Source organism: Schistocerca cancellata, chromosome 3 (assembly GCF_023864275.1).
Source record: "Schistocerca cancellata isolate TAMUIC-IGC-003103 chromosome 3, iqSchCanc2.1, whole genome shotgun sequence".
Lineage (NCBI taxonomy): Eukaryota > Metazoa > Arthropoda > Insecta > Orthoptera > Acrididae > Schistocerca > Schistocerca cancellata.
The window spans coordinates 883,069,146-883,082,695 of record NC_064628.1 but is presented as its reverse complement, the minus strand read 5'-3'; the positions used below and the strand labels follow the sequence as shown (position 1 = coordinate 883,082,695).

General features: G+C 44.7%; 1 long non-coding RNA gene and 1 other non-coding gene across 2 annotated transcripts in view; both read right to left on the bottom strand.

Moving 5' to 3' along the window:
- The window catches only part of LOC126177138 (uncharacterized), a 373,973-nt gene that overhangs the window by 267,695 nt on the left and 92,728 nt on the right, over positions 1-13,550 (bottom strand). The window lies entirely within an intron of this gene.
- Positions 1,984-2,057, bottom strand: Trnat-ugu (transfer RNA threonine (anticodon UGU)). The gene has a single exon. It is a non-coding gene; the product is annotated as a tRNA-Thr (tRNA).

Below are 13,550 nucleotides of genomic sequence, written 5' to 3'. Positions count from 1 at the left end.
CGCTCAAAAGAGGAAAGGCCGCTGGACCTGATGGGATACCAGTTCGATTTTACACAGAGTACGCGAAGGAACTTGCCTCCCTTCTTGCAGCGGTGTACCGTAGGTCTCTAGAAGAGCGTAGCGTTCCAAAGGATTGGAGAAGGGCACAGGTCATCCCCGTTTTCAAGAAGGGACGTCGAACAGATGTGCAGAACTATAGACCTATATCTCTAACGTCGATCAGTTGTAGAATTTTGGAACACGTATTGTGTTCGAGTATAATGACTTTTCTGGAGACTAGAAATCTACTCTGTAGGAATCAGCATGAGTTTCGAAAAAGACGGTCATGTGAAACCCAGCTCGCGCTATTCGTCCACGAGACTCAGAGGGCCATAGACACGGGTTCACAGGTAGATGCCGTGTTTCTTGACTTCCGCAAGGCGTTCGATACAGTTCCCCACAGTCGTTTAATGAACAAAGTAAGAGCATATGGACTATCAGTTCAATTTTCTGATTGGATTGAGGAGTTCCTAGATAACAGGACGCAGCATGTCATTCTGAATGGAGAGAAGTCTTCCGAAGTAAGAGTGATTTCAGGTGTGCCGCAGGGGAGTGTCATAGGACCGTTGCTATTCACAATATACATAAATGACCTGGTGGATGACATCGGAAGTTCACTGGGCTTTTTTCAGATGATCCTGTGGTGTATCGAGAGGTTGTAACAATGGAAAATTGTACTGAAATGCAGGAGGATCTGCAGCGAATTGACGCATGGTGCAGGGAATGGCAATTGAATCTCAATGTAGACAAGTGATGATGATGTTTGGTTTGTGGGGCGCTCAACTGCGTGGTTATCAGCGCCCGTACAACTATCCAATCTTTGCTCAGTCCAATTTCGCCACTTTCCTGGATGATGATGAAATAATGTAGACAAGTGTAATGTGCTGCGAATATACAGAAAGATAGATCCTTTATCATTTAGCTACAAAATAAAAGGTCAGCAACTGGAAGCAGTTAATACCATAAATTATCTGGGAGTACGCATTAGGAGTGATTTAAAATGGAATGATCATATAATGTTGATCGTCGGTAAGGCAGATGCCAGAGTGAGATTCATTGGAAGAATCCTAAGCAAATGCAATCCGAAAACAAAGAAAGTAGGTTACAGTACGCTTGTTCGCCCACTGCTTGAATACTGCTCAGCAGTGTGGGATCCGTACCAGATAGGGTTGATAGAAGATATAGAGAAGATCCAACGGAGAGCAGCGCGCTTCGTTACAGGATCATTCAGTAATCGCGAAAGCGTTACGGAGATGATAGATAAACTCCAGTGGAAGACTCTGCAGGAGAGACGCTCAGTAGCTCGGTACGGGCTTTTGTCAAAGTTTCGAGAACATACCTTCACCGAGGAGTCAAGCAGTATATTGCTCCCTCCTACGTATATCTCGCGAAGAGGCCATGAGGATAAAATCAGAGAGATTAGAGCCCACACAGAGGCATACCGACAATCCTTCTTTCCACGAACAATACGAGACTGGAATAGAAGGGAGAACCGATAGAGGTACTGAAGGTACCCTCCGCCACACACCGTCAGGTGGCTTGCGGAGTATGGATGTAGATGTAGATGTAGATGTAGATGAGCCAAGTCTGTGATTTATGCAGTAACCCGTGTCTTTGTAACGATTGTGCTGATTGCTGGAACAGTTGATGTTACCTGTAAACAAGGGATGGCATACTTCGCATGGCAACAAGGACATGTAAAACAAAACACTGACGGTGCACAAGGTAGCCAGATGTCACCTAGAGTGCGTGTTCCCCATGATTCTAACATTATGTTCTTGTGTGTTTCCCACGATTATATGCGAAGACAGTAACTTGTTCTCGAAAGAACAGTTACTGTTGATGACCGCGCAGCTTTTCCCTGGAATAAATGATGACTAACTGACAACCTCAGCTGCCGACAGGTGTTGTTGTTATACCTCGATGTGGACAGCTGAAAATGTGTGCCCCGACCGGGACTCGAACCCGGGATCTCCTGCTTACATGGCAGACGCTCTATCCATCTGAGCCACCGAGGACACAGATGAGCCGGCCGCGGTGGCCGTGCGGTTCTAGGCGCTGCAGTCCGGAACCGCGGGACTGCTACGGTCGCGGGTTCGAATCCCGCCTCGGGCATGGATGTGTGTGATGTCCTTAGGTTAGTTAGGTTTAAGTAGTTCTAAGTTCTAGGGGACTGATGACCTAAGATGTTAAGTCCCATAGTGCTCAGAGCCACCGAGGACACAGATGAATAGCGCGACTGCAGGGACTTATCCCTTGCACGCTTCCCGTGAGACTCACATTCCCAACTGTCCACAATTCTACATACGAGTATGTATTGTACCTTATAGACTATATTGTACCTTATAGACTATAAGGTACAATACATATGTAGAATTGTGGACAGTTGGGAATGTGAGTCTCACGGGAAGCGTGCAAGGGATAAGTCCCTGCAGTCGCGCTATTCATCTGTGTCCTCGGTGGCTTAGATGGATAGAGCGTCCGCCATGTAAGATGGAGATCCCGGGTTCGAGTCCCGGTCGGGCCACACATTTTCAGCTGTCCACATCGAGGTATAACAACAACACCTGTCGGCAGCTGAGGTTGTCAGTCAGTCATCATTTTCCCACGATTAATGAGTTGTAGAAAATAGATTTTAATATGGAAATGAAGCGTTTCCAGACCAATTGTAGAGTCCTGTACTGCAAGGAAGCAACGGAGAGGATGTTGTTATGCGTGGCCAGTACCCTCTTTATACAACACAAATGCACATGTGGATTAATACGGTTCATTATTCACACGAACTGGAAACATTTACTTAACTTGAATAGAATCCATGTTTTGTGGTACAAGCTCTTCAGTAGTAGCCCTCTTGCAGTCTACTGTAGTGTTGTTAAGTGGGCTGCTACTGTTTTGGCAGCGCTGTGTAGCGCTTTGCATTGGATCTCTGACGGCGCTTTCTTTGTAAGAGACTCTATGGCTGGTCGGACTCGTTGTTGAAACTTAGTCGCCAGCAGGGATGGAGGTACTGTTGGGCAGTTGGAGGTGAACAGCCAGCAGTGATGGATGTTAAAATGTGAGAAGTTAGCATTGATGGACGGTAGAGGTCTGAAGGGTTAGTGTAGGCTAACGATCTGGACCCATCCGATTTGGAGATTATTCATGATTATATATCTTTGTGCTGGATGTCAATGACGATTTACATTCGTGTTTGAACTGGTTGTCACATTATTGAGGTAAAAAATACATTATTTGGTTTTGCAACAAAATCTTTCCTTTGCTAACCACATGCCTATTAGCAGTTAGTAGCTTCAGCAGTTAGAATCTTTTATTTAGCTGGCACTATTAACGCTCGCTGTATTGCAGTAGTTCGCGTAATGAAGATTTTTTTGTGAGGTAAGTGCTTAGTGAAATGTATAGGTTATTGTTAAGATTTCTTTTTAGTCAGGGCCATTCTTTTGAATTAAATATTTGAAGTCAGGTTGTAATTTTTTTGAGCAGTCAGATTGCGTTGCGCTAGAATATTGTGGGTCAGTGTTGACATGATAAGAAAAAGTATAGAGAAAGTAGGCTCAGAATGTTCAGTTTTACTCAACTGTTTCAGAATCAAATAACGTAGAAGTCTCATATTCTCAGTTATACTGCAATTTAAGTACAGACACACTCATTTAAATAAAGAAGTTTCAATTTCAGTATCGGTAAACATGCTATTACCAACTCATGTTTCTCACTGCTGGTAAAGTACGAGGGTTGTTTTTTTAAGGAAGGGCCGTTCGCTCGTATAGTCCCGTAGTTCGCGCGGACGCCGCAACAAGCCACCGCGCCACTTGCCGGCATCCTTCCCGTTCACACTGATGCAAGTTGCAGCTCTGTAGCTGCGTGTATGCATCGCTGTGCTACTTTATAATGTTTACGATTATTGAATCGCCCGCCGCGTGTGAGATACGGTCAGTGGTACGTTTTTTGACCGCGAGAAGCCTATCAGCTGCAGAAGTTCATCGTCAGTTAACAGAAGTTTATGCTTGAATGCAATGAGTGAAGGTAAAGTGCGTCAATGGGTTAGAGAGTTTAAAAATGGCCGTCAAAACGTCCATGACGAAGAACGCTCAGGCCGGCCCTCTGTGATCACTGATGATTTGGTGGCTGCAGTCGAAACAAAGATTCGTGAGGACAGAAGATTCACAATTTCCACACTTTCTTTGGAATTTCCACAAGTTTCAAGATCGGTTTTGTACAAAATTGTGTCTGAAAACCTAAACTTTAAGAAACTGTGTTCTCGGTGGGTACCCAGACTCCTCACAGAGGACCGCAAAGGGAAGAGATTTGCCACTTCATTGGACTTTTTGATTCATTACGAGGAAGAAGGGGATGACATGTTGAGTCAAATTGTCACTGGAGATGAAACATGGGTGTCCCATATCACTCCCGAAAGCAAGTGACAATTGATGGAATGGCGACACACAACCTCACCCATCAAAGTCAAAGCCAAACAGACACTGTCAAAGCGCAAGATTATGGCAACTGTGTTCTGGGACCGGCGCGGTGTTTTGCTAGTGGACTTTATGCCATGAGGAACGACAATCAACTCAGATGCCTACTGTGCAACTCTAAAGAAGCTCCACAGAGCAATTCAAAACAAATGGCGCGGCATGCTGACAAAAGGAGTTTTGCTCCTGCACGATAACGCTAGGCCTCACACCTCTCAAAAGACTCGGGATTTGACTGATTCTTTTGGCTGGGAAGTTTTGGACCATGCACCATACAGCCCCGACCTTGCTGCTAGCGATTTTCACCTTTTCCGGTACCTCAAACACCATCTTGGCGGGCAGCGCTTCAATGATGACGATGAAGTGAAAGCGGCCGTGAACTCTTGGCTGTCGGAGCAGGCGGCCGAATTCTTTGAAGAGGGAATTAAAACCTTAGTTGTACGGTATGACAAGTGCTTAAATAAACAAGGCAACTATGTAGAAAAATAGGTAAAAGTATGTAGAATCAGAAAATAAAAGTTTTTTTTACAAAAGTATTTGTACAGGGTGTTTCAAAAATGACCGGTATATTTGAAACGGCAATACAAACTAAACGAGCAGCGATAGAAATACACCGTTTGTTGCAATATGCTTGGGACAACAGTACATTTTCAGGCAGACAAACTTTCGAAATTACAGTAGTTACAACTGTCAACAACAGATGGCACTGCGATCTGGGAAACTCTATAGTACGATATTTTCCACATATCCACCATGCGTAGCAATAATATGGCGTAGTCTCTGAATGAAATTACCCGAAACCTTTGACAACGTGTCTGGCGGAATGGCTTCACATGCAGATGAGATGTACTGCTTCAGCTGTTCAATTGTTTCTGGATTCTGGCGGTACATCTGGTCTTTCACGTGTCCCCACAGAAAGAAGTCACAGGGGTTCATGTCTGGCGAATAGGGAGGCCAATCCACGCCGCCTCCTGTATGTTTCGGATAGCCCAAAGCAATCACACGATCATCGAAATATTCATTCAGGAAATTAAAGACGTCGGCCGTGCGATGTGGCCGGGCACCATCTTGCATAAACCACGAGGTGTTCGGAGTGTCGTCTAAGGCAGATTGTACCGCCACAAATTCACGAAGAATGTCCAGATAGCGAGATGCAGTAATCGTTTCGGATCTGAAAAATGGGCCAATGATTCCTTTGGAACAAATGGCGGCCCAGACCAGTACTTTTTGAGGATGCAGGGACGATGGGACTGCAACATGGGGCTTTTCGATTCCCCATATGCGCCAGTTCTGTTTATTGACGAAGCCGTCCAGGTAAAAATAAGCTTCGTCAGTAAACCAAATGCTGCCCACATGCATATCGCCGTCATCAATCCTGTGCACTATATCGTTAGCGAATGTCTCTCGTGCAGCAATGGTAGCGGCGCTGAGGGGTTGCCGCATTTGAATTTTGTATGGATAGAGGTGTAAACTCTGGCGCATGAGACGATACGTGGACATTGGCGTCATTTGGACCGCAGCTGCAACACGGCGAACGGAAACCCGAGGCCGCTGTTGGATCACCTGCTGCACTAGCTGCGCGTTGCCCTCTGTGGTTGCCGTACGTGGTTGCCCTACCTTTCCAGCACGTTCATCCGTCACGTTCCCAGTCCGTTGAAATTTTTCAAACAGATCCTTTATTGTATCGCTTTTCGGTCCTTTGGTTACATTAAACCTCCGTTGAAAACTTCGTCTTGTTACAACAACACTGTGTTCTAGGTGGTGGAATTCCAACACCAGAAAAATCCTCTGTTCTAAGGAATAAACCATGTTGTCCACAGCACACTTGCACGTTGTGAACAGCACACGCTTACAGCAGAAAGACGACGTACAGAATGGCGCTCCCACAGACTGTGTTGTCTTCTATATCTTTCACATCACTTGCAGCGCCATCTGTTGTTGAAAATTGTAACTACTGTAATTTCGAAAGTTTGTCCGCCTGAAAATGTACTGTTGTCCCAAGCATATTGCAACAAACGGTGTATTTCTATCGCTGCTCGTTTAGTTTTTATTGCCGTTTCAAATATACCGGTCATTTTTGAAACACCCTGTACCTTTTTTAAAAAATAAAAACGGCCCTTACTTAAAAAAGCAACCCTCATACATACAGTACTGGTTTAGGTAAACTTGTCCCACTATGGACCCTTATCTAGTCGCTACGTAATGTTATAGCTGGTGATGAACAAAACCCACTCTGCGAGTAAACTGACAGATGCGAAACTGGATGAATGAGGGAAGACACTCCGGTCAGTGGCGGCAGGCTAAATATATGCTGTCAAGAGGGCGTTGGCTGCCTGTTGCTTGAGGGTGTGTCTCTGGCCCTTCTCGTGATAGGCGTGCTTGATCCAGCGCCTACTAGTCGATCTTCGCGCTTCATCTTTGTTGACCGATGTGCTGGCGGCAGCTTACACCAGCGGACCCATGTTAAAATAACACAATTTCTTCGTCTACCTCTGAGGAATGTGTACCACAATTTGTGACGTAAATTTTTGTTACACTCTGTATTTCAGGAAGGGATGATACGATATGCATGTCCAACGAAAACATTTTGTTTCAGGTCCCATTTCAGTGCTTGCTCTCTTAGAATAATCCTAGAGGAGGAAGAACCAGCAGAAAAAACTGTTGCCGTGCAGATACTTGAGACATTTCATTCGATGGGAAGTGGAGCGACCAGGGATTCTCCAAATGCAACTGCGAGCACGAATGTCAGACTCCGAATTACTTCTGCAAAAAGAAAAACATGTTGCGCAACTCTAAGTGCTGTGATGCACATCCTTGGTGCAATAAATGAATTTTATGTAATATGACTGTTTTAAAATTGCAGCTCATAAGATGCAATTATCGAAATATGCCTATGCTTTGTTACTGGAACCATGGTTCACATTCCTTATCTCTTAGCAGTGAAGTTATACCTTCACTAGCGATGCTGCAGTATCCTTAGCGAATGTATTGTTTGGCAAAACTGAAATCAGTAATCCACTTTCACTAAAGGGGTCAATGAAGGTGCACCATCACCAGTGACAGATACCTCCCTGAAACTTCCGCTTGTAATATCATATACAACACGTTGTCCTGTTCAAGACTGGAGACGCGGTGAGGTTTCCCGAACTGCACTGAGAGTACAGGTTCGCATTGGTGAGTGATCATAGCGAGTTTTCGTGGTCTAAAGAGTGCTGAGAAGGAGGTATCCGAAAAAAAAATGTAAATCATTAGAGTCTTCCAAAACTTCGTTTTAAGCAATTTATACGACATTCACCACTGATAGCCGTCAACTGCCCACCGTCTAAACGAGTAAAACAGTCACCCAGCCACTCGGTTCTCGTTGCAGGTTGCCTGTTTAATACCTTCCAGAAGCAAGAAAAATTTCATTTTCCATGTTTCACAAAAGTGTCGACAGCATTTGAGAATTTGAAATGCTGTAACAGTCTACTCAATTAAGAGGTATAATCTTATGTTAAAGGTTTGACGCCCGCATCTCGTGGTCGTGCGGTAGCGTTCTCGCTTCCGACGCCCGGGTTCCCGGGTTCGATTCCCGGCGGGGTCAGGGATTTTCTCTGTCTCGTGATGGCTGGGTGTTGTGTGCTGTCCTTAGGTTAGTTAGGTTTAAGTAGTTCTAAGTTCTAGGGGACTGATGACCATAGATGTTAAGTCCTTTAGTGCTCAGAGCCATTTGAACCATTTTTTTTAAAGGTTTAACATAATAAGAGAATTATTGAAATTAGGAACTTTGTATTTGTCTTGAGGCAGCGCAACTCATACTGCGCAAATTACCCAGAGTATATTCATCCAATATTTCGGAATGAGAGCACTTAGCGGCTTACGACAAACTTAATACATAATTTTAAACCTTTACGAAACTTCGTCTTTCTTACGATACAATAGTGAAAGAAAATCAGGGTTGTCTCTTACTACAGGATGTCTGATAAGTCACTCCCTATTCTTAAGTAGTTATAATTTCTTTATTTATGAACCAGTTCTTTTTAGAAATACTTTTGTCAGAAACAGCACTCCTTCTTGTTGTGTTTAATAACATTTTAAACCTCCAAACAAGCTCCAGCATTCTCTGTGCGTTTTTTTAAACGAACTGGTATGTGCGATACTGCTGCCCGAACATTTCAGGAACTCTGTCAACGTTCTCTGCTGTCCTCGAAGTTGATGGTCATTCCGATCTTCTTGTATCGGCGACACTCCCTGTTGTTAGTAATTTATAATGGCGATTTTTAACTGTTTTTGCATACAGTATTGTATGGATCCCCCGTTCAGCCCTGCACCATCTTTGTACTCGCTCTACAGATCCCCATCCTCATAAGAAGCTGCTATTTTGGCCGGTTCTTCCGCAGTCAACATAGGCGCCATTTTCCAACTGACACAAAAGAGTAAAGGATGTTAAACACAACCTCAACAAGTGCTGTTCCCAACGAAAGTAGTTCTAAAAAAATTGATTCATAAATAAAGAAGTTATAACTGTTCCAAAACAGGGAGTGATTCATCAGATACTCTGAACATTGTCACAGTTCATGCAATAACATTTCACCTTCAGGCAAGATTTCAGTTTATTACTCCTTAACTACTTACTCTATTCGCAACGTATTGCAAGCAGTAGCCACATACACCTCTGAATATCCCTTTCAAATTTTATGATTGTCGGCACATAGTTCACGAGATATGACGTCATAAACATCGAGATACCTGAAAAACTAGCTTTTCTTAAAATGGAGCGCAAATTAGGCAGACTATACTCATCCAGTGTATGATAATGAGAACACATAACAACTTCCACCAATGAAACGTGCTGTTTTAGACACTAGAATTCGATTCTTTAAAGAATCAGGATTTGAGGGGGAGGGGGCCTGTTACTATTATCTATCTCTTCCTCTCTAAATTACATATAATGCCGACCGGAGTGGCCGAGCGGGTCTAGGCGCTACAGTCTGGAACCGCGCGACCGCTACGGTCGCAGTTTCGAATCCTGCCTCGGGCATGGATGTGTGATATGTCCTTAGGTTAGTTAGGTTTAAGTAGTTCTAAGTTCTAGGGGACTAATGACCTCAGAAGTTAAGTCCTATAGTGCTCAGAACCATTCGAACCATTTTTGAATTACATGTACCGTATTCGGAAATGTGTCGCTCGAACAAACCCAGCGAGAGATTCACACACATAATCTGGCGCTTTTGTTCCGCGTGAAAAGTTATTACACCAGTAGTGGAAGAGGCACGTGTCACGCAAAGGGAAAGGCGGATGGAGGACGGGGTGGCAGACGGTGGCCAATAACTCCGATAGTACCAGAGCAAGCTGATTTGCATATGAAACTGGTTATGTCGGTAACATATCGACGGAGACTCGTCATGGCTCTTTAACACACCTGGCTAACGCACACTTGAATGGTTGCGGTTGACACGGAGGTGTAGTAACTAGTTCGGCATTCGATGTTAAAAAAGAAAAAAAATATCATCAGTATTAGGCTGACAACGGAAGCGGAAATCGGTGAGCAAAACTGACGATCTCACTAGGCTATACGAGTATTCCAAACTTGCCCACGATGTCTTGTGCAGCGAGTGCATGTGACTAAATTGATGATTATCCGTCTGTCGAGTGGCGATGTTATGCCCGATCGGTCCTTTGACATCGTTACGGAGGAGTGGGCTGCGTGCTGTCACCGCTTCCCTCGTCATCGAGTACAATATAAAGTTAATGCAATTTTGTCATATGATGACATGATGGAGACCGTGGCTGTTGTTTGAAGACAAATGTTGATGGTGTTGGAACAGCAACCAGCCACAAATTTACTTTCAGTTCCTTTATTCAAAAGGTACCATTACCGGTTTCGAACCGTTGTGATTCATCCTCAGACATGTCATAAAGAAAGGGTGTAAACCGTCTGAGGATGAATCACAACGATTCGAACCCGGTAACGGTACCCTTTGAATAAAGGAGCTACAATATAGCAGACCAACAACTGGCAGCAGTTGATTCCATAAATTATCTGGGAGTAGGCATTAGGAGTAGTTTAAAATGGAATGATCATATAAAGTTGATCGTCGGTAAAGCTGATGCCAGACTGAGATTCATTGGAAGAATCCTAAGGAAATGCAATCTGAAAACAAATGAAGTAAGTTACAGTACACTTGTTCGCCCACTGCTTGAATACTGCTCACCTGTGTGGGATCCGTGCCAGATAGGGTTGATAGAAGAGATAGAGAAGATCCAACGGAGAGCAGTGCGCTTCGTTACAGGATGATTTAGTAATAGCGAAAGGGTTACGGAGATGATAGATAAACTCCAGTGGAAGACTCTGCAGGAGAGACGCTCAGTAGTTCGGTACGGGCTTTTGTTGAAGTTTCGAGAACATACCTTCACCGAGGAGTCAAGCAGTATATTGTTCCCTCCCACGTATATCTCGCGAAGACACTATGAGGATAAAATCAAAGAGATTAGAGCCCACACAGAGGCATACCGACAATCTTTCTTTCCAAGAACAATACGAGACTGGAATAGAAGGGAGAACCGATTGAGGTACTCAAAGTACCTTTCGCCACACACCGTCAGGTGGCTTGCGGAGTATGGGTGTACATGTAGATGTAGAGAGTAAATTTGTGGCTGGTTGCTGTCCCAACACCATCAACAATATAAAGTTGTAAAGCTGAGACTTTTCCGCGATGCATCACATACACGTGGAGAAGTCCCACGTAAACGAAGAGTGTTTAACTATGTAATAATTATGTTTGTAAACACAGATTAGATCCGTATGCTTAATTACGATTCCAGTAGCAGGATGCACGAGCTTCTTGTATATTAACTAACAAGTCGATAAACTTAACTCACAAATTTATACATTAACTAGCCTAGCTCCCGCTTCTTCGCTCACGTATGGTCTGCACAGACTCGTGTTTGTTTTTATTGATCAAATTTTTTATGTTGGCCATAAATTGCAAAACCTTCTAAGCTTCTGACGCTATTTAAGACCATATAAGCATGGGCTTTTCTGAATGCACTTGTGACTACAAAGCGATTCTAGCAGCTGAAGTCCAGTTTTTGTTAACGACGCCTTTTGCGTTTTCGTGCAGATATTTCCATAGCAACTCTCATCCCTTAACAAATATTTCTTTAAATCTAACCGAGAAGTGAAATACCAGTTTTCATAAATTTAATTTTAAATTTTTTAATGTAACGAAATATTTTATTAAAAATCAACATCCCCTATTGCTTTTTCTTCGGGGTTGAATTTCCAGAAACACTGAAACAAGTGTTTTTTTTGTCAAATACCAATTGTCAGACATGTAGACTAAAAAATACTTTAGTAATTCTCCGTAATTATTTATTTTCAAATAAACTTTCACCCATTGTTTTACCGCCTTAGTGATCGAATGTCCAGAAATGGTGAAACACCCAGTTTTTATTTTCTGACTGAGAAACCAAATACCAGTTTTCATAGTTCTAGCTTAATAATTCTCTTAACAGCGACATACTTTCAAAAAGCCTTACATCCCCTATTTCACCCCATAAAGAGCAAAATTTCGGACAATCCCTTCTTAAACGATACCTACAGTATAAGATCTACACCCTATCCAAACTTCAAGATTCTATCCTTAGCGATTTGGGCTGGGCGATGATGAGTTAGTGCATCAGTCTGACGCTATTTTCTTCTCTATCCGAGAATCAAAACACCAATTTTCAAAGATTTAGCTTTAAAAATGCTTTCGCAATGAAATATTTTCACAAAACGTTTCACCCCATATTTCGCCCGCTTAACGGTTGAATTTTGAAAAATAGTGACATGCTAATCTTTTACACTCCTGGAAATGGAAAAAAGAACACATTGACACCGGTGTGTCAGACCCACCATACTTGCTCCGGACACTGCGAGAGGGCTGTACAAGCAATGATCACACGCACGGCATAGCGGACACACCAGGAACCGCGGTGTTGGCCGTCGAATGGCGCTAGCTGCGCAGCTTTTGTGCACCGCCGCAGTCAGTGTCAGCCAGTTTGCCGTGGCATACGGAGCTCCATCGCAGTCTTTAACACTGGTAGCATGCCGCGACAGCGTGGACGTGAACCGTATGTGCAGTTGACGGACTTTGAGCGAGGGCGTATAGTGGGCATGCGGGAGGCCGGGTGGACGTACCGCCGAATTGCTCAACACGTGGGGCGTGAGGTCTCCACAGTACATCGATGTTGTCGCCAGTGGTCGGCGGAAGGTGCACGTGCCCGTCGACCTGGGACCGGACCGCAGCGACGCACGGATGCACGCCAAGACCGTAGGATCCTACGCAGTGCCGTAGGGGACCGCACCGCCACTTCCCAGCAAATTAGGGACACTGTTGCTCATGGGGTATCGGCGAGGACCATTCGCAACCGTCTCCATGAAGCTGGGCTACGGTCCCGCACACCGTTAGGCCGTCTTCCGCTCACGCCCCAACATCGTGCAGCCCGCCTCCAGTGGTGTCGAGACAGGCGTGAATGGAGGGACGAATAGAGACGTGTCGTCTTCAGCGATGAGAGTCGCTTCTGCCTTGGTGCCAATGATGGTCGTATGCGTGTTTGGCGCCGTGCAGGTGAGCGCCACAATCAGGACTGCATACGACCGAGGCACGCAGGGCCAACACCCGGCATCATGGTGTGGGGAGCGATCTCCTACACTGGCCGTACACCACTGGTGATCGTCGAGGAGACACTGAATAGTGCACGGTACATCCAAACCGTCATCGAACCCATCGTTCTACCATTCCTAGACCGGCAAGGGAACTTGCTGTTCCAACAGGACAATGCACGTCCGCATGTATCCCGTGCCACCCAACGTGCTCTAGAAGGTGTAAGTCAACTACCCTGGCCAGCAAGATCTCCGGATCTGTCTCCCATTGAGCATGTTTGGGACTGGATGAAGCGTCGTCTCACGCGGTCTGCACGTCCAGCACGAACGCTGGTCCAACTGAGGCGCCAGGTGGAAATGGCATGGCAAGCCGTTCCACAGGACTACATCCAGCATCTCTACGATCGTCCCTTGCT